At 36.5% G+C, this 25,965-nt stretch overlaps 1 protein-coding gene and 1 long non-coding RNA gene across 4 annotated transcripts in view; one reads left to right on the top strand and one right to left on the bottom strand.

Moving 5' to 3' along the window:
• RAB3C (RAB3C, member RAS oncogene family) overlaps positions 1-25,965 on the bottom strand; it is a 272,838-nt gene that overhangs the window by 179,393 nt on the left and 67,480 nt on the right. The window lies entirely within an intron of this gene.
• Positions 350-25,663, top strand: LOC112660135 (uncharacterized). Of its 2 annotated transcripts, none has more exons than XR_003136721.3 (7): positions 350-688; positions 1,640-1,720; positions 15,190-15,333; positions 15,443-15,700; positions 16,510-16,596; positions 24,332-24,400; positions 25,343-25,663. It is a non-coding gene; the product is annotated as an uncharacterized LOC112660135 (long non-coding RNA). The 2 variants fall into 2 exon arrangements; XR_007406603.1 differs by having other exon boundaries at positions 1,611-1,720.

Here is a 25,965-nt window from a genome sequence, read left to right as displayed (position 1 = left end):
CTTACAAGAGAATACCCAGGCAACCAATAGATGTTTTTTTTTTAATGAAAATGGTATGAATCATAATTTGTGGGTTCTTTGTGACTTAAATATAGAGCTATTATTAATAGGCTAGGCATAAAAATAGCTTAAGAGCAACTTATTTAACATGGAAATCTACTTCTGCAAATTATCATCAATAATGGCCTCTTATCTCATGATCAATTGTTATCCTTTTTAAATGTGGCAACTGGGTTTAATAGTGATTACAAATCTTATTAGTTACATCACTATTTTATAACCTAATGGAACTGTAGTAGTCAGAATCATTGGTGGTCTATAATTAATTGCACTTCCCAGTACTCATGCCTTTCTATAGCTTATGTCACAGAGCTGGGCTTGTGACATGCTTAAATTACAAATGCAGCAAAATATCCTTGCACCACTTTACAGCCTAAGTGTTAAGCAGGTCTGCCAGCTTCAACTTTGTGCCTGGGGAGCCCTAAGTTGCCATATATGAAGCTGGATGGGGTGCCCTGTTTAGAGAGACCACATACAGAGAGTAGGAAAAGGAGGAAAGACTCTTAGACTGCAGGGAGGAAAACTAAGGCCAACAGAGAAACTGTGTCCTCACAGTTAGGACCCCAGTTGAGTGATTCCAGCCAACCCCAGCTGCCCTAACCATCCTGGTTGAGGTGTCGTCAGGCATGTGAGTACAGAGGCCATTCTGGACATACCAAACCAGCAAGCATCATGTTGAAAGAGACAAATCACTCCCATCATACACTGTTCAAATTTCTGACACATGAAATCATGAGAAAGAGTAAAACATTTTAAGCTACTTTGTTTTAGTGTAGTAGGTTACACAATAATAGATAACTGAAACAGGACTGTATTCAGCTACTATTGTTTCATTTTTTAAAAATAATCATTTCAAAGTTAAAAAAGTTCACACCAACTCAAATAAATACAGAATTAATTAAGGAGAAATATTTATTTTTAATGCAGAGGAATGAGCCGCATATAGAGCCATATAGCATTCTGGATAGTTTCCCAATAATCTTAAGGCCTCTTCTAGAAAAAAGTGTGAATTTAGAAAAGTCATTCAAATAGGAGGACACAATTTGGATGGCTATACATATATCTTTTTTCCTACTGCATAAAACTCAAAGAATACATTGTAAAGTATTTTAGAGGAATGGATAGACTAACTGTCTTCTCAGACCAGAGATTCAATAGAAAGATCAGGAAACCTTTATATTCTTTACCATTTTGCAATCTATTTAAATTTATTTGGGTGTTTTATTGATATTTCTTTGTCTTTGATTCCATGAACAGAAATTAAATATGGACATATTTGCATCTTTGGTTATTAATGACAATAAGTTGATACTACTCAGAAAATCAGTAGACATAATCTCTTGATGGATTAGTGAGGTCCAAGATGTATTTAATTTAGTTTCACTGTCTTTGTAAGTTTAACATTAATAATTTGTTAGTACTCTTTGGTGAATTTAATATATATTCTCTATAACAGAAAATAAAGACAGTTGACATTTATTGACCTTTTTCTGTATGTCAGGCATTATGCTAAGCATTATACATAGTTTACTCTCACTTAATCCTCACAGAAGCTCTATGAATTTGATGCTATTTTTAGTCCTGTTTTTACAAAGGAGAAGCTGAAGCCCAGAGAAATTGAAGGTAACATGGCTACCATGAGCTGAGACCAGAAGTTAAGGTAGGACATTTGATTCCAGAATTCCTGACCATTGTTATATACTAATGCTTATATGAAGATAATGTCATTTTCTTAATATAAATTTGATATGAATATCCTATCTTGTTCCCTAGTGCCAAATTAATGTTTCACAAAAGACATCTAAAACTGATGGACTCTTGGCCATCAATTTCTACAATTTACTCATCTTTGGATTGAGATCCTATAGCAACTTAAATCTTTCAGTTACATAAATGTGTATTTTGTATTCAGTTAATTTAGAGGGCATTCCCTAAAGTAATAGTGCTCAAGATAAGATATTTTACAGATGTTTTATTAAAGAAAATGATGTATGGTCCAGGTGAGTTTATGGTTATATGGTTATGTCTGTTCTAAGATTTGTGTTGTGTGAGCAGTTAGAATCAATGTAGCCATGTAGCCTCATGGTGAAGAAAAGGCCTTCATCACCCACTTATCTATGTGATGGAGCAGGTACAAAATTATTTCTTAAGAAGAATCATGCTCTTGTCTCTTTGTGCTCCCTTGGCACACTTCAAGTGGAGTGGAAATGCACTCTCTTCAGATTATTACTTTTAACTGCTTCCTCAACTTTTCTGAGAGGATGCACTCTGCTCCTTTCTTCAGATAACTATTAGAGTACATTGCTTAGTGCTTAAGTGATATCATAGACCAACTGCACTCCAGATTCTTATCTAATCCTTGGCATTGAATATTTATCAAACACTCAGGAGTACAACACAACAATAAGGGAGGATATCCTGAAGGTTGTGAGATGTTTTTAGGAGAGAAGAAGAGCAAAAACCTGTTGTATAGAATGTTACATTACATTAAAGTTTTCATAATTCAGTGGCATAAAATGGTTGCCTTTTAAAAATGGAAGAAACTGAATCCCCAGTACAATAAAAAAAAGACCATGCTTACAACTGATAAGAGTTAAATACATTGCCAAATATCAAAGCCTGCAATTTAGAACTGTCTTTGACCTATTCTGGCTTCTGGAGATACTTCTATTCATCTTAAAGAGTAAGGTAGGGGAGGTAGGGCTGTTCCATGGTATACATGGCTGCCATAAAGAATATGCGATTGGGTAAAAACCTTTAGCCAGCAAGGCTCAGAGCTCTGAGCTTAAAAGAGGGAGAAGTAAATGGGAAAGTCAACAAAATTGATAACCTTTTTTATGGAATTAGTTCTTTTATGGGAGCTCTGGAGAGAGCATGAGAATGCTCAGCTCCAAGGTCATAGTTAGAAAACTCTAATCTCTAGCTGACAGTAAATAAATTATTAAAAATAGCTTTCAGCACCAAAAAAAAAAAAAAAAAAGATTCTAAGCTTTTCTATAGAAACAAACATTCCATCCTTTCTAATGCATTTACAAAAATTAATTAAAATAGATATGTTGGAAATAGCTTCTTTAACCCAAGTATCAAAGATGGTTGATAAGTGAGAAAAGGTGAAATAAACAGAGATTATAAACCAAATAGAACTTTAGCAAATCTATTCAGGGACTTAGATCAGAAATGTTTTCAGTGATCAAAGTCTAAGACTTGATAAACTAAAGAACACCAAATAATACATTAGTGACTACAAAGGATACCAGTACATCTAAATGCCCAGCCACATTTTTTATAAGCATATTTTAAACTTATACATAGGATGAGCTGCAGTAACATGTGAATTAGGCTCATTATACTAAATGTAATCTGGGCATTATTCTTTTTACCTGACTTGGGTCTTCTTATTTTTTTATCTTCTACCTCAATTTATGCCACATTAATTTAGACTAGAATTTACTAGGTGCAGTCTCCTAACTAACATTAATAAAACCACTATTTCTTAACTGCAAGAAAACATGTTAAGTGCCACACCACGCGTATTATTACTGCAATGTTTATAGAGTTTTATTTACTTACAATTAATTTTCGTTGTTGTTGTCGTTTTAGTACAGAATCAGTTAACTCCATTTTAAGCATGATTCTAGCTAATTCATATATGAAAAGAAACAGTGTCAAGGAAGAAATCAACTTAAATGAAACTCCAGCTGTCTACCATGTACTAGCACTAGAAATAGAAAATAGAACTTGATTTTAAAATGAGTTCTGGCATGGTTCCCTCTCCTCTAAAACTTGGCATAAAATATGATTTGGGGAGTGAATGCACATTTTGCGAAAACAGCAGGTTATTTTGGTATTTAGTGGGTGGACAAAATGAGCTGCAATCATTTCAACAAGAGCTTCAACTCATGAAGGTGACAAAATGATCTTTTCCTAATAAGCCACGCAAGAAAACAAAGATGACTATAGTGTCATTATTGTTCACTGGAGAGCTGATGGTTGGGATTGCTAGCAATGCAAAAAAAGTTATGGAGCTCTTGGTCAATGGTTGAAGTCCCTTAGAGATTTAAAACTAAAAGACTGTGTGTTTTTAAACTGTATTTTATGGAGCCATTGGGCTTATTTTAAAATTGGTAGTGTTGTTGGGGAGATCTTGCTAAATAAATGAAGGCTTCTCTTCTCCTTCAGTTGAATGTTTTAGTGGTCACTGGGCTGGACAACTGCATGAGTCAAAAGGTGACCCTGTTGTTTATAAATTTATTTCAAGATGAAAAACTGACAAGAGTCTTTCTTCTCCTCCCCATTTAAATAGGAGAGCTGGTCCTAAGAATTAAATTTGTATTTCTGTGGGCATGTGTGTGTATGGGAGAGAGAGTGGGAGAGAGTGAATGACAATCAGAAAGAAGCATAACAAAGAGATAATAGATAAGAGATAATAATAGAACTGGCAGGTTATAAAAGAATTGTTGATATTTTTGTTAATTGAATCTAAAAAGGAAGACATTGAAGGGCAACTATATTGTTGTTTGAGTGTTTATCTTTGACATTATATACACAGTTAATTACATATGTGATTCACATAACATAAGATAGCTAAATTAGAGGATTTGGGCACCAACATTTTTTTTTTTTTCACTTAAATTGTATGGATAATTGTCTTAGTTTCCCCTATAACTTTCATGGCTAGATAAAAATTCTATTGAAAAGTGGTTAGGATTACGTCCTTAAGCAAAAATGATTCAGTGTAACATCTAACTTTGAAGGAGAAAAAGAAAACTGGAAAGAAAAAACATTTACTTATGTTGTTCAACCAGCATTTGTTGATAACCTACAACTTGCCAAGCACCTAATTAAGTCCAGAGGATGCATTAGCTATGTCCCCGCCCCTATGGGATTCATAGATGTGGGGCTACACAGAGTTGAAACAATTCCCTGAATGAGACAGGAAGCTGAATTATCTGATAGTAAGCTATCCTGATACCTTCTTCTCTCCTAACTTTATCCTCATAAGAATTTTTAAAACTTGTTTTAAAACAAAATGTCACTTTGGTAAGTCTTTCATTTCATTAACAAATTCTTCATTCCCCTCTTTTCACCTGCCTGAAGAGTATTTAACTTTAGTGTCAAGAAGTGAGCACATCCATTGGATATAAGCAAATCTGATTAGGATCTTATGCATCTTTTATGAGAAAAGTTTTATTTTATTGATTAGATCAGCAAAAACAGATGGTGTTCAAACCATCTCCCCCTACCCTTTCTTTCTACTCCCTCTCCTCCTTTCACTCCATTATTTATAAAATACCTCGGGTGTCTTGTCCTCTTTCCTTCTTGATTTTTTTCTGCACAACTTGCCACTTCCAGGCATCTGCCCTCCTTCCCCTTATCTTAAGTGACAATTTTCTCAGCCTAGAGAAGCACCGTGACACAGTAGAGTGAAGAATGAAACCTGGAAAATCTGATTGGCTGTCTGCATACTACCAGGAACTTCTATGCAGTCCCAGGCCTGCAATCACTGGTTTCTCCCTGCAATGGCCTCCTCAAGAGTGTTCTGCTCCTATGGGTAGGGACTCTGTTGCTCCCTGGCATTTGTTTGGGCCAATCACCTCAGTTCTTTGGTGTGGCCTTTATTGTTGTTGGCTCAGCTATACAGTAGGCCTAACATAGAAGACAGTAAACAATCAAAATGAATTTCATCAACTAGCTCTTCCTGAAGGACAGCATGTGATGGGTAGTGTTAATAACTGCTACAAGCAATCTCAATGGCAAGTCTATGCTTTCATAGAAGTCAGCAGATACAATGTAAGCTCCTTTTCTGTAGATACCTAACCCAATCTCCCACCTTCCCCTCTGAGACTTTTGTTTTTCATCTTAATAAATGTCCATTTTTATCATAGTCACATGTACACTTTATTTAAAAAACTTATGGGATCCCTGGGGGGCTCAGCAGTTTGGCGCCTGCCTTTGGCCCAGGGCGTGATCCTGGAGTCGCGAGATGGAGTCCCACATCGGGCTCCCTTCATGGAGCTTGCTTCTCCCTCTGCCTATGTCTCTGCCTCTCTCTCTCTCTCTGTGTGTCTCTCATTAATAAATAAATAAAATTTTTTTTTAAACTTACTATGAAAAAAAAATAGTCCAAGTTCTCAATACTCCATATAACTTCAATCTAAGTACCATATTTCCCAACAACATGTTTTCTTGCTATTTCTAATTGGTCAGTTTTAGACTTTATTTACTGGCTTCCTATTTTAAAAGAGGAGGCTTGAACCCAAGAATACCCTCACTTCAACTTATTTTCCCTCCAAATTCCCAACAAAATTGCAGTAAAAGCATAAACTTTCACTTAATCTAATGTTCTACTTTACAGTAGTATAGCTATGTAACTGTCTTTTAATGTTGAGAGAAGAGTAACTTTTTCTTGTTCATCTTTTAGGCTTTTAGAAAGCTTTTAGGCAGTTAATAATTTCTTCATGTCTCATTTGCATCATCATTGATAGAGTCACGGTTAATTCTTTCTTACTACGCCATCAGCCTTTTAATGCTATTTTTATTTGGTTGAACACATCAGATAATCTATCAGACTATCTCCTTCACTTCCACTTCTTGTGGTACCTGATGTTTCTAAGTCCTGAGATTTTCCAAGTTTCAGCAGAATGAATCTACCCTCGCCTTGTACCTGAGACACAGGTCCTGCCAAGGAGTCAGTTACCACTCCACTAGGGGCTTCTCCTGTTGCAGAATTGTGTATCATCTTCATAGCCTTTCCTGTTCTCTTTATCTCTCATTTTACTGGAGGTTTAGAAGTCAGAGGAAAGGAGTATCTCTATTCAAGCTTCTCTGTTTAGCCAGAAGCCTTCTTCCTATATTCTTCTGTATTCTATACTGTATGACAAATTATTTTACAATCTCAAATTTATTGTATGTGTAATTAGGCCCCTCTGGGAACAAATTGGATGAATATGTTTTAGTCAGAGAGGGGAGGTCTGATTTTAAGATTTCAAAAGTTATGCCTAGGATGCACCATAAGAGTAGGCAAATGACCTGGATTGGAAGGTGAAGGTCACTGGCCCTACAGAGGTCAAGGAAATGAGAGGCTAGCATGTTAGAAAAACCTTGAGGCAAGCAGAAGTTTGTGGAAACGTGTTATAGCAGCAACAGGAAACTAATACAGAGGATAACTATTTTCTTCTTAATTGCTTGGCAGTTGTGTGTGTGTGTATGTGCATGGGCATGTACGTGTGTGTGTGCAACATACAAGCATTCAGGTCATTCTTTTTTCACAACTTTAATATTGGTGAAGTCAAAAGGCGTGTTCTTTATTAATCATTCTTGATCTGATTTCTGGGCACTGTAAGTTTTTCTTCTTGGTTAGACAGCCTGGCAAAATTACTTATTTTTCTTTAAGTTCTAGGATCTCAGAGGAAGGTTCAGTGGCTCACTTTACAAGGAGCTAAATTGCTGGTACTGTTTTAGGGTATCTCATTTTCTCTATTGGGGGAATTTTTATACTTCTCATTCACAAATTATATAACTCCTTCCCTTTTTTGATTCTCTTATTTGCTATAAATTAGTGCCACATTTTCCTGACTACCACTTGTAAATAAAGCCAATTTTCCTGTTTATTTCAGTTTATAAGGCTGTAGCCATCCGTTATTTAAAATATTCAGAGGAATTTTAGATTCTGAAAGAAATAAGCAGAAATTTGAATTACACAAAAATCTGCTGACAAACTGAACCTCTAAAAGACTGAGCTCAGCACACATTTCTTGCCGAAAATCAAACATTCTGTTTCCTAAAGGATATGTTTGCCATTCACAAATGCAGAAGAAAACATTCCCTCTGCTTATTTCTCTGTGCAAAGAAAAGCCTGTATGCATTTGCTGAATAACTCACATTTGAGTTCTCTGGTTCTGATTCTGGTTTTTGAGCCCAGAAGCAGCATTAAATTTGAAGCTAAAATATTCAAATACCATAAAGACCATCCAAAGGCATTCTTCTCAGGGAAATATCTCCTGAAAAGATGTGAACTGGAAAAACTACCTTTGGTCAGAGAAACAAAGGGCTATGAGACTATCAAGAAGCAGAATGCGTTGTTCCATGTGAAAAAGGCTTAAATAGTAGAACTAAAGTGTTCTAGCTGAGAATACAGGCTTAATACATAATAGAGCTGTCTGCCTCATAAATACCGAGGCTTAAATGCACCAAAGAGTGTGTCCTCAATCAGGACAAAGACTTCCCTTTCAAGGGAGATAGATACTGTTCAGGCTACTGAGAGATGAAAGAGCTAAAGAAAGTATCCAGTTCAAAGTGTGAAGAAGAGACTCAAAGTCATCAATGAATCTAATGAAAGCCACCTAGGCATTCAAGTACTTCCAGGTCCCCTTAGTCATATACGCATCCCACCCTGAGTATTCTCCTTTCCTCACTCTTCAAGGTCCCTCCTTGTTTAAGTGCCCGACAAGATGTCTCCTTGCTCTGGCAAGGACGGTGAGGGGTGGGGAGAGTAGGACAGGGGCCACAATCTAACCATCTAGGAGTCCATCAGGTCAGGAAGCACATATTAGCCAGGATCTAAAATGATACGGCTCACCAAGCAGAAAAAGAAAGTTGAGTTCAGACACACAATAGCCTCTCCTGGTTATATAGGTTGTTTTGGTTTTTTCCTATTTCCTACATTGAGCAAAGACAGAAAAATATTTTTTTAATAAGAATAACCCTTTTGAGTCAATGATGAAGGAGCTCAGCATTATTCATATTTTTTTCTTAATGATTATATCAAAATTGGAATGACTCAGGTTATTGTTAAAATAGAGGATGGTTGCATTTAGATTTTTACTCAGCTTAAAATAAATCTCTTAGAGAAAAAAATTGCAGTAATATAAGAAGTATTTGTTTCAAAAGTTAACACATCAATGTTTTTCTCTGAAACATGCAGGGAAGATCATTTTAAAATACAAAAAAAGCAAAAAAAAAACCTTTTTCTTTGTTTTGCTGAGAGATGAGTTCTTGACATAATTTTTTCCTAACTACTTTCCCAAAGTCAGTAGCTTATCTTGTCACCTTATACAGTGAAGCTTCTTCACTTAAAGAAGCTTATCAATTATCTGGTTGACTCTATGTACTATCTCTTTACTTATTTATTACTATTTTTCCATGTACTCCCTTTAAAATACAGGTTAGTGACTATAATCACTTTGAGCATGAATATACATTATACTTTTTGAATTGCAGCTATTTGCAGTTTAAAATCCCAAATATGTATCTTCTGTTTACCAAATATCAAATATGACCCACATCAGTTTCATTACTAGCCATCAAAACTTAGTTTACAATAGTTTCTATAACATGAAAAAATATTTATGAATTTAGCATTGTGAATTAGGATTCTCTAAGCTTTAAAATTTAGATGGATCAACAATGATTTTTACCATTGCTGTAAAACGTTGCTCATAAATATTTTTGTGGGCTTAAATGGCTACTTTTAGGCCTTCTCCCTTATTGCCCACCCCTAACATACATACACTGAATACAAATACACATACATACCCCAAATAATCTAGCTACCACCTCCCAGTAAGAATAGAAGATATCTGTCTTATAAATCAGTCTTCATATAGACAGAAAATGTTAGTATTTCTTTAATCCAATATCCTTGAAATCGCTATGGCTTTGGGCTTTGTTATTTCTCTAGCATTTCTTCACAATTTGAGATCCAAGGTTTAGATAGCCCCTTATCATTTCAAATATTTAGATAAGCTATTATCTAGTCAGAAAGGTAAAATTTTATAGTTAACTGATGTGATTTTATCTAGAAGACATTTATGGAATATCTGCTTATGATTCAAGTACTTTGCTAGGTTTTGCAGAGGATAGTATAATGGGTAAGACACTGAAATTAGCATTAACTAATTCTTTGGTAAAATATCAAGGCACATCCTTATCCCTACCTTACTATTTATACCAAAATAAATTTCAGGCAGCCCACAAATGGGAAAAACAGACAAACAAAAAACAAACAAACAAACAAACAAACAAAAATGATCAATTCAGCTTGCTGGTCATCTGAAAGTTCTGTAAGAAAGGACAGTTTTAATAAGTATGGAGCAGGTTATGGGTTGAACTCCTCCACCCTCCAAATTCATATGTTGAACTTCTAATACCCATTACTGCAGAATGTAACTTTACTTGGAAATAGGGTCATCACAGATACAATTAGTTAAGCTAGCACCTATTCCAGTATGACTGGCATCTTTATAAGAAGGAAAATTTGGACACAGAATACACACAGGGAGAATGCCATGTGAAGATTAGAATTATACCATCATAAGCCAAGAAACTGCCAGAAGCTAGGAAAGAGGCCTGGAAGTGATCCTTCCCTAGTGCCTCCAGAGAGAGTATGATTCTGATGACACCTTGATTTTCGACTTCTGGCCTCCAGAACTGTGAGACAATAAATATCTTTTGTTCAAGTCAGTTTGTTTCTAGTTTGTGGAAATTTGTTATGGCAGCCCTAGTAATCTAAGAGAGAGTGAGAAAAGCCGTTTTAAGCAAACATAAAATCTAGAAGCCATATGGCACAAAAGTAGACACACAGATCAATGAAACAGAAAAATAAACACACAATTATGTGATCAATTAACCTTCAACAAAGGAGGAAAGAATATATAATGGGAAAAGGACAGTCTCTTCAACAAATGGTGTTCAGAAAACTGAACAGGCTACATGCAAAAGAATGAAACTGGACCACTTTCTTACACCAATCACAAACATAAGCTTAAAATGGATTAAAATCCTAAAACCATAAAAATCCTAGAAGAGAGCACAAGGAGTAATTTCTTTGACATCAGCCATAGCAAGATTTTTCTAGACATGTTTGCAGAGACAAGGGAAATAAAAGCAAAAATAAATTATTGAGACAGCATCAAAATAAAAAGCTTCTGCACAGCGAAGGCTACAAAACTAAAAGGCAACCTACTGAATGGGAGAAGATATTTGTAAATTATATACTGATAAAGGGTTATCAAAATATATGAAGAACTGTTATAACTCAACACTCAAAACACAAATAATCCAATTAAAACTGGTATAAGATAAAACAGACATTTCTCCAAAGAGGACATACAGTAGACACATAAAAAGATGCTCATCATGGGAAATGCAAATCAAAACTATTATGAGATATCATTTCACATAGGTCAGAATAGCTAAAATAAAAACCACAAGAAACAACAAATGTTGGTGAGGATGTGGAGAAAAAGGAACCCTCTTATACCATTGGCAGGAATGCAAACTGGTACAGTCACTGTGGAAAACAGTGTGGAGGTTCTTCAAAAAGTTATAAATTGAACTACTCTGTAATCCAGTAATTACACTGCTGGGTATACACCCCAAAAATACAAAGACACTAATTCAAAGGGATACATGCATCCCTATGTTTATAGCAGCATTTCTACAATAGCCAAATTATGGAAGCAGCCCAAGTGTCCACTGATAGATGAATGGATAAAGAAGATGTGGCATACACACACACACACATACCACATTCACACATTATTTTTTATGGCCAACTAATATATATATATATATATATATATATATATATATATATATATATATTTATATATATTTTAAACAGCCATAAAAATGAAATCTTGCCATTTGCAATTACACAGATAGAGTTACAGAGTCTTATGCTAAGTGAAATAAATCAGAGAAAGGCAAATACCATATGATTCCACCCACATATGGAATTTAAGAAAAAAAATAATAAATGAGAAAAGGAAAAGAGAGAGAGACAGAGACAAACCAAGAAAGAGACTCTACTTAACTATAGAGAACAAACGGATGGTTACCAGAGGGGAAGGGGAGGTGGGGGGAACAGGTAAAATAGGTGATGTGGATTAAGGAGGGCACGTGTCATGATGAGCCTCTGTGATGTATGGAAGTGTTGAATCACTATATTGTCACCTGAAACTAATATAATACTGTATGTTAGCTATACTGGAATGTGTTAGAGCACTATGGAATTTCCTTGGTCCTTGACAGAGATGGAGTGAGGGAGGTGTCAGAGAACACATTAGAAAGAGCAACCTAGGTCTCCTGGGGCTTGAGGACCACAAGGACATTTGCTTTGAGAAGGTCCTAAAAGCAAAAGGCTAATGGGAGCAAGCTGCTTGACAGAGCAAGGAGCCAAGCTGTGTCAGGAAAGTGGTGAGGACAAAGACGTCCTTGGGCCAGACGGCAATCTCCTACAAGAGCCAGGCTTGAGCTGAAGGGAAATGAACCCAGCCCAAGAGCCTGGAGGAGAAGGTTGATGCTGGCTGAGAGGTCACCAAAGGAGGAAACCAGATGGTGAGGAAAGGATTGCTAAAAGTTTAGAAGACACATTCATCTAAGATTCTCCATGAGGAATAATCTCAATAGGAATCTGAAAGTTGAAATGATCAAATCCAGTAATTTGTGTCACAATGGTTGGAGGTGCTACTGACTTGGGCTCTGATTTTGTCTTTGGTAGTTATTGGCTTAAAAGGCCAAAAAAAAAAAAAAAAAAAAAAAAGGCAGGAAAGACAAATGGCCTCTAGTGGGAGATGCTGACGGGTTGTTGGGAAGCACATCTTCTTCTCTTTTCAGTGTAACTGTGATTCCAATTTGCTATGCTTGAATGCCTGCCACGTGTGGAAATGAAGCAATGGCAAGGCTTTCTGCTGAGAAGAAAATTTAAATAGCAGATGGGAGAATGAAACAGAAAATTACAATATACAGAAAATTTTAAATGTATCTTTACAAAGGAATCTTAAAAATGTTTCACGAAAAGTGTTATTACAGAGGTAGGAGTTAAGTAAGGGAGTAGCCAAGGAGGCACTGGTAGAAATGAAGAAAATAAGGTTTGGAGGGGGAAAAATGTTTCTCTCTTTAAGAGATATTTCATGTCATCCAAAATTTAGTCTCAAGAGCCTAAATTAGTAAGCTAAGGGATGGACACAAAGCCGTTTTCATGGCAAGGTGTCGTAGAAAGGGACTTACCGAGCATGAGATAAGTTTGTGGTTGAAGCCAAGCTTGTGGGATTGAGCATGAGGAAGCTACTCCGTGTGAGCGACATGTAGGAGCAGTGGTGAGAGGGTTTTTAGGCTCAGTTCAGAAACCTCAATATGATCCTGAATGAAGGTGCTGGATTCACCACTAGGTCTGAGGAATGCAGTCAGGGGAATCAACTGAGCTTGAGTTTGAGCCCCAGGAAAATAAACGAAGCTTCATAAGGTCATGGTGCTTTGGTTGTTCCCCATGTGATTCAGAAGTGAGTTATACTTCAGATTTGTAAAGCTTTACTTTTTAATGAAGATGTTCCATCCTAATACCTCCCCAAGTTCCCAAGAGAATTTAAATCTTTAAAGACTAACAAAAGAGGTCTTATACTTTCTATCTTTACCACCTTTGGTGTCCTAAGTCTATAATGCACTTGCATATCTTCTAAAACAGTGCAACCTACAGGAAAGATCCCTATCCATTAAAAATACACTCATTACTCAACGTAAAACACCTTAACATGTATGCTGAACTTCATGTAATTGGAAATTAGGTTGTAGCGTTAAATATTGCATTATTGTATTGTAACGACTACACAGCCTCCTGTATCATCTCCAGTTGTGTACAGCAGATATTTTTGACAGTCGCCCATGTATTTTCCACCTGGAATGAGTAGAAAACATGATTTCTTGGCCTTAGACACCATTTCCCACTGTTTTCTCTTGTGTAGGAGAAAAAAAACCTTTCCAAGTGGCATCTATTAGACATTGTTGATTTATATTTAACCACATTCCTTAAAGAGCTTTCAATTAAAAACCCAGGACTCGCCATATTTACTGAAAAACATATTAATATACATTTTAAAAAGACAAAGCAACAATTCAAGTTCTAAAGTTGTTGCCTGAAGAATGAGAAATTATGCCTTGAGGTCCTAAACCTATGTGTAATATACATGAGGATGATTCACATAGAACGTATATATTCATTGTTCTTACTAAATAATATTCATTACAGCACATGGAATAATCTCAATCCTGATCCCAAGACATAATTTCTAAATTCTTTGTTTAGATTCTCTCAAATGTTTATTAATAATTCTGAAAAAGTCCCATGCTTTGCATCTCAAATCCAAGAATGTCCTTTAATAATTCATTGATTTATGTCATCTATAAAATAATTTCTCTATAAGTATATATTTCTTTGATTCTGCATTTCTGGTGTGCTTGTGCCAGTGCTGGAGAAAGTATTTATATTTTATAGCAGGAATCATGACTCCTCTTTGCATTAACTCTAAAATGCCTCCAAGTTACATCAGACAGGATCAGGTTGTGACGCAATTGAACCTTGTCAAAAAGATGCAGGTTAAGTAAAAAGTTTCTGAACCTAACTGAAATTTTTGATTCTCTTCATTTGGGAACATAATGTAAGAGAATCAAACTCAAAGCCCCTTCCCCCTACACACATACCAACCAAGTGAATAACTGAAATTTTAAAGGCAACAAGGCAGTGAGAAGAATGTGCTTTAAAATCAGACATCCGTAGGTCAAATCCTATGAATCAGACCAACTTTAATCCATTGTCAAGAGGATTGGAGATAATATGTATGTAATCAGTTTGTTGAGAAGAAGAAAGGAACAGATTCACTTCCATTTTCCAAATAGGGGGAGAAACTGTGAACTGGATACCAGATGAACATTTTGTTTTGGATCAGGTTAGACTTTCTAATACCTGAAAGTTATATTACTCTAATACCTAAAACTGATCAGAGAATTCATGGAAGCTAACAAATATCACACAAGCACAAGGATAAAGATATAAACAAAGCATATTTTAAGGACTGTAGGTTCTATCATGTCCAGTCTATTCACCAAATAGATTTCTCAATGCAAAGCACCATGCCTAATGCTGAGAATACAAGAAACACTCAAAATTTCTTTCTCCCCTGCAAAGAACCCAATTCCAATAACTTAATAGGTTTATTAAAATTAAACACTAATACATCCTGGGGAGATCCTTGGAGATTGCTTAGAATACGAGAGGCTATAACAAGCGAATAACTGAATGAGGAGGGAGTCCAACAAATAACAATTATTATATATAGTTTAATTCTCTTCTAGCACATACCAGTGCCAATGAGGGATAGGAGGACCACAGGCTCTACTGAAACTAAGTGGGTTGTGTTTCTTCAAAGCATTGACATACAAGAGACCTACACCAAAGAGAAGCTCTCTAAGAAGAAACAAGAATGATAGCGCAACAAGGTCAAATTTGCCACAGTTTGACTCCTTACCCATTTCAGTCTCAAGAACTAAGGAATGTTTAGAGATAATATGACCTTTGAAAACCATTGTCCAATTTCCTGTTTTACAGCTATGGAAACTGAGCCTCAAGGAGTAACTTGGCATGTTGATGGTCCAGCTGAAGGAACACAGGACTCCTTACTCCTCATTTAGATGCTGTTTTTACTCTATCCCATTGTTCTGAAAATGTTGGAACATCATACCTTTAATGCATTTTGTTTTAACCTGCAGCCCCACTTGAAAGCTCTACAATAACACATCTTTACCACAAAGTTCTGACATCAGAGCACCAAGTTTATTATCCACCAAGCTGAGTAAAGAGCAAGTGGTGAGTATATAAATAATCCCTAGTTAACATTGAAGTTATTTCTAGGAGCTTTCTTACATGTATCATATCATTATTTTTCTCATGTGTTTTAATTCACTTAATTTCTCAACTTCTGGTAGATGTATTCTCAAAATTTCTGATTAACAGTGTATTTCACTACCAGCTCATTTCTTATGAAAATGAACTTGCAAAGATTTTTGGATATCAGCACACATAAAAGCAGATGAAAAGTTAAGACTCAATTAAATTTGAGTCACATAAACTACAAGACTCATTAGTATAAATCATACTTTATTTTGAACTCCTACCCCATTAGTGATCTATATGTCCATAGCCAGGGGGCTGATAAGAGAGATGGAAAGGACTTAATTAAAAGCAAATGTGAATGAGGGGAGAATAAATATATCAATATTCAAGGGTGCAATTTTTTTAATGGGTCCAATTTCAAACTATGTAAATTTTGGTTAAATGTCTCAACTGGAGGAAAATACACTGGAAATAAGCAACTTGCTCTAGGAATCCCAATCTGAAATACACAATTCCTTTACTCCTACAACAGAGTCATTATGTGTGCTGGCTACAGAACCAGACAGCTTCTGTGAGGTCTCACTCTGCTTCTGGCTAACTGTGTGACCCTGACCAGGATATTTACCTTTCCTGCTAATCAGCTTATTCATCTTTCAAAGAGGGATAATAATAGTACCTACAGCATTAGAGTGGTGTGAGAACTAATATTTTTTTCATCAGCATTTAGAATAATACCTAGCCTTAATAAGTATCAGACTCTTGGTAATTACGATTATCTTCAGAACAGAAAACAACACACAATCAATCAAGAACCTACTGCTGATTGGTCATGAGGAAGAGGAGAAGGAGCACTGAATAGGATGTTGAAGGTAAATGACTTAACCAGTCACTTGGTGCAAGGATAACTGGGGCTGAGAGAGGCTGTACTTGCTGAAACAAACAGGCGTCCAACTTTCCTCTGCTCTGTCCACCCAAAAAACATGTGATGGTCAGAGCTTTAGCATGATTTTGATTTCACAAATGTCATTTCATATTGAGTAGATATGGCAAATGGAGTGCACTCTGTGCCTCATCAAGGCAAAGTTATACTGAGCAGGATTTCTGACTTTGACCATGAAGTTAGCTCAGTTCTACAATGTAGTCAATAAAATAAGGCCCCTGCTATCACACAGAGCAGGCATAAGGCCTCTGCTTAACTTCCTTTCACACAGTTAAACATCAGGAATACGGTTTGAAAAACAAGAATCACAATTCTACATTATCCAGATTTTAAGGTGATAAATTCATAATTTGTCTCTGATAACATTTCCACATTTTTGGGCACATTTTCATGTGCACCTTTACTTTTTTTCTGTTGAAAATGCATAATTACATAACTTTGCTTTGAAAATTTGGCAGATCCTTAAGAGAGATTTGGCTAACTTTGAATATTATCACATTTAGCATAGCCCAGGAAGTCCAAAATCACCAAAAAGGGAAAGACAGTTGAAAAGAAATGTGTCTTTCCCATAGATGTTGAGAACAAATCACTTCTGTTGTTTAGCATTTTTTCGCAAATTATATCTGAGCCAGAGTTTTTTTAAAAATTAAGATTTATTTATTTTAGAGACAGAGATAGAAAGTGTGCATATGGAAGAGTGGGGGCAGGGCAGGGGGGCAAAGGGAGAGGGAGAGAGAATCTCAAGCAGATTCTGTACTCAGGACAGAGCCCAACACAAGGTTCAATCTCACAACCCTGAGATCACGACCTGACCCGAAATCAAGTCAGATGCTTAATGAACTGAGCCACCCAGGTGTCCCCACCAAAAAAATTAATCCATCCTTTGGAAATGTGCTTATTTAAAAAGTGTACACAGACTTTGAATAGAGGGCTTTATCACTGACCCTCCCAAAGGATCCTGAAAAGGCATCAAGGGCTGTCTAGGTGACTAAAATTGCACATTAAACGTTTGAATATGCAAACATGATGGTATGTGATGGTAGTGCTGGTGGGAGAGGGGATGATGATAGTTGCCATCAGATTTTCAAAAGGTTTCATGATTCCCTCCCAGAAAAATAAACTAGTCCTGAGGATAGAGGAGAATGATGATCCCCAGCCATGTGAAATACGCATGCAGATGGTATAAATGCCTACTTGTTGCCTCTCCTCCAAATTTTCAAAACAAAACAGGATGAAAACAAAATAAGATTATACTTTCCAGCAATCTCCAAACCACCCCATGAAAGAAGAGTTGGTTAGATGGAAAGAAATGTGAAGGGTTCATCTTCAATGAGAAGAAAAGGATGAGTTGACTCAAGGCTTGGTCTTGTCCTTATGAATGTATTTAGGATTGTGACAATATAGTGCTAGGATCAAGCAGAGATCACACATGATTCATCCATTTGAACCTTTTAATTCTGTGGAGGTCCATTCTATAGATAGAGAAAACCAAAGCACAGAGAGGACAAGTAACTTTCTCAAGATCAATTTTTAAGACTAGTTATCAATTGAGCTAGCGTGTGACCCAGGCATTCTGACACCTGAGCCAATGCACCTTAACATCTAGGTCTTCCTGCCTCTAGTGACACCCCAGCTGACCTTGGAAACTGAATTTATACAATCACTGTATAAATGGCTGAGGGAGTTGGCTGGGAAGCAGATTGAGTGTAAGCTAAGCCCACTCTTTTGTGCTGACTCCTCTCCACGTTCTGGCAGCCTCTGGGTGTGGTTTACTGCTGCTACTTGAGCTCTTTGAACACAAGGATTTTCTCTACTTCTGTCAAGGGGAACTGATGCCATATGTGACCACTTGTAGGATGAGGATTTGATTTTAACAAGAAAGACACATTTGAATGTCATCAGTTGCTTGAGCCTACCACTAAAGAATCTTACACATCTACTGAGACTTAGAATGTGAAAAAATTCTAAGGGAAGCTTTCATGGGAGACCCTGGGAGACTAGAAAGAAACTTAAGAATTAAGAGCCTCTAATTCTAGTCCTGGTTTTAATATTAGTACAAATGACTTCCACCTCCCCGCTGTAATGTTTGAACTTATAAACTGGTATATTAAGTCAGTTTAATACTCTGAGATCTTTAAAATTTAATGATTCTATGATTTGATCTTGATTATGCCTCATGACTCTATTTTTCACGTTGACTGAGAAGATACAGATTTGTAGACTTATGTGATCCTCTCCATATAGGGGACTAGGCTGTGGGATTCATTAAAACTATTACTTGAGGTTTAGTAATGATTTTGTGGGATACTCAAGTGCCAATGAAATTTACAGTCATTCTGAGGTTAACGAGAATTCCAGACTGATATTAAAATCTAATTTAAAACTAGATTCTCAATTTGTCTCCCAGGCTGCTAACCTCCTACCCCCATATCCAAGCTGCAAATAAATTCCACATAGTGTGGACCATTTCTTTGCAAGCTAATTTCTCCCTTTATCTCTGAGGTTCAGGTCAATTTGTTTCACTTAATGTTCTAATCACTTTTCTCTAAAGAGGAAAGGAAGGAACATGACTTAGCACAGACAGGCTTTTAAGGTAGACAATTGCAATAAAAAAAATTAATGAAACCATCTGTGCCACTGGGATACAATACTCATTTCAGCTTGTGCATGGGTAAGTTGTGTTATATACCGGTGGCATCGACAGTGGGGCTATTTCTACTCAAGCCAGTGTCTTTCCATAGCTTACACTCACATTACAAGAATCAAAACTGGTTCTGTTAGGGGAAGTTTCACATGATCTGAGCCTGGTGGGAGGTGGAGACGGATAATTAGAAATCAATACAATACACATAGGACAACATCACTATAAAGTAGGTGTTGAAAGACTATTTGAGAAGTTAAACCAAGTTAATATAAACAAATGTCAAATTTACCCCAGTGAATTGACACTGGCATTATTTAAGGTGGATAGTATTCTTTTTTAAGGCTATTTATTCTTCTTAGAATAAGAAGATATTTCTTTCGATAAAATGGAGACAATATACCTCAGGGGGCTCTATGGAGATTAAATGATACAATACATATAAAATTGTTAGAAAAGAAAAGTAACTGGCATATGTATGTATGTGTGTATATATGTATATATATATATATATATATATATATATACATACATACACACACACACAGTAAATCCTCAATATACGATACCCATTTCATCTGTTAGGGATTTTGTTTGGCTCCGTTTAAGAGGCACACCAAAGCAACTGCTTAACCAAATGGGTATACTTTCTTTATGCAACAGAAAGCTAGGGTTGGCAGCCAGGGGCTGGTGGAGAAGCTCCAGGATGCCAGGGTCCCAGATTTTTCCATCTCTTCATTTGGCTTTTGTCCCAATGCTTCCAAAGATGGCTCCTACACCTCCAGCCCTCCTAACTACATTCCAGGAAAGGAGTAAGAAGAAACGGCGAAGAGCAATATATGGGTAACCTTATCCTTCTATTTCTTTAAATCAGGAAGACAATAGGACAATGAGAAGCCTGCCTGAAAGACTCTAGGTCATGCCCTTTGGCTAGAATACAGTCATATGAATCTGCATATATTAAAGGAAGCTGAGAAATCAAATTTTATAAATGGGCCTACTGCTACACTCAATAAAATCTGCCTCCATTGTGAGGGCCACCAATAGGATATAAAACCAATCCAGTTGTCCTGAGTTCATGTTTCCCTGTTGGCAACGAAAAGGAGCGAACGGATACTGGGAAAGCAACTGGGAGTGTCTGACATGGCTTTTACCCCCTTATGTTTATATATATAAACATCACATAATCTATCTAAAAGCATCATATAATTTTGTTTTCTAAGATGCATGGCAGTTGGCTGTCTCCTTAGGACAAAATGCGCAAAGGTTCAGAAGCAGTACAAGAAATCTTTGGCTCTGGTCTGATGTTCCACACGCATCACTACTTCAGTGATGCTTCCACGTCTCCGTTCAGTTCTGCTGTACCACTTTCCCCGAATCATCTCCATTATCCTATGAGTCACCTCCCACATAATTAGCTTCATGTTCATTAGCCGTCTTCCCAGAAGCAGTACTTTCTTCCTGCTTCTACTTCAGCTGAGTTCTTCAGCTGATTCTCACCTAATTTTTCAGCCACCTGGATTACTAGCAGCCCCTATCTCTCATTCTAGTTACATGGCTAGCTCTGGTCCACCCAGTGGGGTGCTCTAAAAGCTGTGGGAGCTTGTTAGAAATCCAATTGCTTGTGTCCCCCCCGTCCTCACCACTTGGATCTGTAGAATCAGAATCTCTGGGATAAGGGCTCAGGAATCATTTTCCCTCCCTCCAGCTTTATTAAGATATAATTAGCCTCAACATGACAATCTTGGGCTTTAACAAACTTTATGATTCTGATGCATGCTTAAATTTAAGAAACACAGTCTTTGTCCTGCCAGGGGTTTTCAGCATATCTCTGACCTTAACACTAAACAGAAATAGAGCTGCTCACACTTGGGGCAACCCACTCATACAGAGTAATAGCTTATCCACCTCTGTCAACTACCATTTACAAGCGGAAAATGCTTTAAATATTTCTGATTTAACTGTAATTGGATAGAGCATAGCTGGCTTGGGGAAACATGAACATTCCAAACATAATAAAATACAGTCAATTATATTGGGCTGTGTTGATTTCCTGAGGGACAATGAATGTCATCCTATACAATTCCTAACCAAATAAACATAGCTGCCTACTTTCTGATTCACACACACCTGTGTGTTGGAACCTGCCAGAAGCATTGAATTAAAATATAATACAGCCCATCATGTATTCAAAAAAATGTATTGCAGCTAACCCAGAGGAGTTTGCAATGCAAGGCAATAAAAAAGGTTCTTTGTGTCCTTCAAGAATTTAGCATGGGGTGTTGGCCTTCATGTTCCTCAGTGAAACATGCAAATTTCCCATTAACTACTTTAAGAGTTTCTAGCAGTATAGCTTTTCATGACTTCATAGGATTTCAGAGGAAATAAACGTATTCTTAAATATGTGAAATACAACCAAACGCCCTTTATTTATTCCTTATTTTAAGATACATTTATGGATAGCCTATAGCACGCAAGGCGCTATGTTGATATAATGAAGCTATAAAATAGATAATATAGAATTGAATAACCTCATGGAGAAGCAGTCCCAGAGCTTGCACAGAGAAAATGACTCTTTCAAAATCAAAGTCCATGAAGGAATAAATCAAGTAACAGCAATGGAATGAGTACATAGGTAGATTCAAGAGCATTTAATTGATCAATTATTACATTATTTCAATTCGAATCACTAGTACGATTCTTTGAAGTCCATAAACAATGTTTTGTTGCCTGGTAAAACCCAAGCTTTGGGGTAATCTAATATAAAGAAGTTCACAGTTGCTAATTCCTCAATAGGACAGCTTAAAAGAAATATCCAGAAAAACTATTTCAACTGAAAGGAGTTGCTAACAATTTTGTATGCATAATTTTCCTTAGATTGTATTCCCACATCTTCTGCAAAACATTAATGGCCAACAGGTATCATTTATCTTTTTCCTCACTCTTGATGTAGTATCCCCAAAGCACTACCACCCCACCCCATGACAGCAATATCCACTATCTGCCTACTACAACTAAATAATATATAATGGTTTTCTGTGTTAAATTTTACACACAAATTCTCTCATATAGATAGATATATGTGCTTCCCCAACTTGCTTTTCATTCACTCATTCATTCATTAATTTAATAACTATTTATTTAAAAATATTTGTTCCAGGTCCAGGGGATTCAGTAGTGAACAGGGAAGATGTGGCCTCTACCCTAATAGAACTTCATTACCATTTACTAAATAAATTAAAATAATATTATAATAGTAAATTTTATGTTATGTGTGCTTTATCCTAAGAAAACAAGAGTACAAAATGCTGCTATAGCATCAGGTAAGAATAAATACCCAAAAGGAAAATTAAGCAACATCAGAGAATGGAGAACAACGTGGGAAATGCTAGTGTATTATTTTAGATACAGTCGGAAGGCCAGCCCTCTTCTAAGAAGTGATATTTTACAAATGACATTAAGTGAGCAAGTGAGATTAAGGAGGTGACATGTGAGCAATTGTATTAAGGGAGGAGGTAAGCCATACTAAAATCTAGGAAAAAGAGAAGTCTAAAGGCTGCAAGCATCACATTCAAAAGTCCTGATGTGGGAATGGCCTATGAGTAAAAGAGAGATGGAAGGAAGTCACGTGGGGTTAGACACAAAGTCGTTGGAGAAATAATGGTTAAGAAATGAGCTGGGAGGGGATGCATGAGGCCACATCAGGCAAGGACTCTGAGGCATCAGTGAGAAGTCATTGGATTCTGAGTGTGATGGAAAGCTAACAAACGTTTTAGAAGAGGAGAGTAATATGACTTCATGTTGTTTTTAAAAAATTATTCTTAATTTGAAACAATTATAGATTCACAGGCAGTCATAAGAAATAATATAGAGGCACCTGGTTGGTGCAGCTGGTTAAGCATCTCTTGGTTTCAGCTCAGGTCATGATTTCAAGGTTGTGAGATCGAGCCTCGTGTCAGGTTCATGCTGAGTTTAAGTACTCAGCATAAATCCCTACAGATTCATCCAAATTGTTATGTGTATCAACAGTACATTCCTTTTTATTGCTGAGTCATATTCCATGGTATGGATGAACTACAGTTTGTTCAACTATTACCCCTTGAAGGACATCTGGATGGTTCCCAGCTTGGGGCTATCAAGAATCATGGTGCCGTGAACATTTGTGTTCAGTTTTCTGTGTAAACGTAAGTTTACATTTCTTTGGGATAAATTTTCAGGAATGGTGTTGCTGGGTCATATGTTTATTTTTTTTAAGATTTTATTTATTTATATGACCTGAGCCAAAGGCAGACACTTAACTGACTGAGCCACCCAGGCTCCTCTGTTTAATTTTACAAGAAATGGTCAAACCGTTTTCCAGAGTGACTGTACCATTTCACATTTCCACCATCACAGAATGAGAGTTGTAGTTGCTCCACAACCTTGTAAGCACTTGGCATTGTCAGCTTGTGGTTGTTGTTGTTAATTTTAGTCCTCTAATGCATGTGTAGTGGTATCCCATTATGGTTTTAGTTTGGATTCCCCTAATGACCGATGATGTTAAGCATCTCTTCATGTCTTTATTGGTCATCTGAATATCTTCTCTGACAAAGTGTTTGTTCAGATCTTTTAACCATGTAGCATCTATTTTTAGCTAATACTTATATTTGGATTAATCTTCCCCTTCCTGTTTCACCCTAGTAAATTGGGTTATACTGTGGTATTTTAAAGTGAAGTTCTTAGGAGGAAGATGACTAATGTCTTTGAAAGTTAATTTTCCAACAAATAAGAAAGAGATTTTATCCAAACGTCTTGGTAAAATGTGCTACAAGGCAGACTATCTGCCAAAGTTGGGTCTGCTAACACTATTCCTTTGATCTGAACTGATACTAATTTTATAACTCACATTCCTTACTGAGTTTGAGCTAGGGATTAGTCAATACCTTATCTTCACATATGCGTTGTTTACAGATGTAAGATAAGTAAAAAAGCAATCACCTGGATATCTTAATTTCATAAAATTTGGTTTCTTTTTAATGTGAAGAAGAAAATCAAGCAAAAGAATGTCTGGATTCTGAACTCTGCATACGTTGCCTATTTAAACATAACTTCAGTAAGTGTCTATTAATTAAATACAGTGGAACATTCTGTTGCTAACTAGAAAAATACAGATATACTAATTCGATGATTCAGCCAGAAGAAACATAAACAGCTCTTTCTTCTTTCTCTCTTCTTTCTTTCTTTCTTTCTTTCTTTCTTTCTTTCTTTCTTTCTTTCTTTCTCTCTTTCTCTCTCTCTCTCTTTCTTTCTTTCTTCCTTCCTTCCTTCCTTCCTTCCTTCCTTCCTTCTTTTTTTTTTCAGTTTTCTTTAATATCGAGCATCCTGAACTTATTTGCTCCATCCTATTTTCCCTTGTGTAGACATACAGATTCTTTCTTTGTGGCAGTGTTTCCTTGAGGAAAGATTGTGCCATATTGTTTGGATCATTTTTTTAAAAATCTACTTTGTTGGGATAAAATTTACATACATTAAAATACATCTATTTTTGCATATAGTTAAATGAGTTTTGACAAGCATACACTTGTTTAACCACTGCCACAATCAAGAAATAGAGCATCTTCCCAAAAAACTTCCCTTTTGCCCCGTGAAGTCAGTTTGCTCCCGCCCCTCCCCCAGGCAACAACTGATCTGATTTCTATCACTATAAGCTTAGTTTTTGTTTGCTCTAAGATTTCAGATGAATGGATTCATACAGTATGTTCCCTTTCATATACGGCTTTCTTTGCTTCGCATAAGGCTTCTGAGATTATTCCAGTTTACTGAATTTGAATCTCAGCTCCTCTTTATGAGCTCTATGACATTTGCACCAATTACTTAAACTCTGTTTTTCTAGCTAAGAAATGATATGTGTACCTCTCTGTTGGGGTTGTTCTAAGAATTAATTGCAAGATGCCAGTAATTATTCAGTATGCTCAGTAATTATTTCAGTATGGATAAAACTAATATCATTTACATCACTGTATATTTTTCCCCTTACCTCTTCCTCCTACTCAAGGAAGAAGAGAATTCTAAAGATACAGCAAGTCTTAAGAGAGGAAATCAACAGAAAGAAAACTCCACAGTTTCAAGTTTTATTACTGAACAAAAATGCTCTCCTGAATTTCTACCTCCTTCTTCCCTGTCCCCTTTGGGCTTGAAAAAACTGTCAGCAGATAGCCCCTTCCAGAGCCCAGTGACTTCCAAGAAAACGGGCTCAATGTCCTTTTCCCCCAATCCAGACAAAGAGAATGTGAGAGCAGGACAAAGGTCTTCCAAGGGCCTTCTCGTAAAGGGTCAATGTAAAAGACTAAACAGGAAAGGCTTTTACTTCTAAAAAGGATCTCCTCATTCCGTATCTGAGTTCATCAAATGGGGAACTGGGGTGTGGGAGAGGAAAAGCAGTAGGACTGGATAAATATTTCCTCCCTGATTGTTGATCTCTAGCAAATGTCCACCTGCAAATACTGGAAAATGACTGAGAGTGTAGCTTCTGCTTGGTTTTTCCACTGGTTCATCCCCTTTTGCCCCAGGAAATTAATAATTCCTTTTGGGTTTTTGTATTTTGTCTTGGTAGGGTTTTGTTTTGTTTGTTTGTTTGTTTTGCTATGGATGGGAAATACATGTCTGATTAAGATGGAT

This window comes from Canis lupus, chromosome 2, assembly GCF_003254725.2.
Source record: "Canis lupus dingo isolate Sandy chromosome 2, ASM325472v2, whole genome shotgun sequence".
NCBI lineage: Eukaryota > Metazoa > Chordata > Mammalia > Carnivora > Canidae > Canis > Canis lupus.
This window is presented reverse-complemented; position numbering and strand designations above follow the sequence as displayed.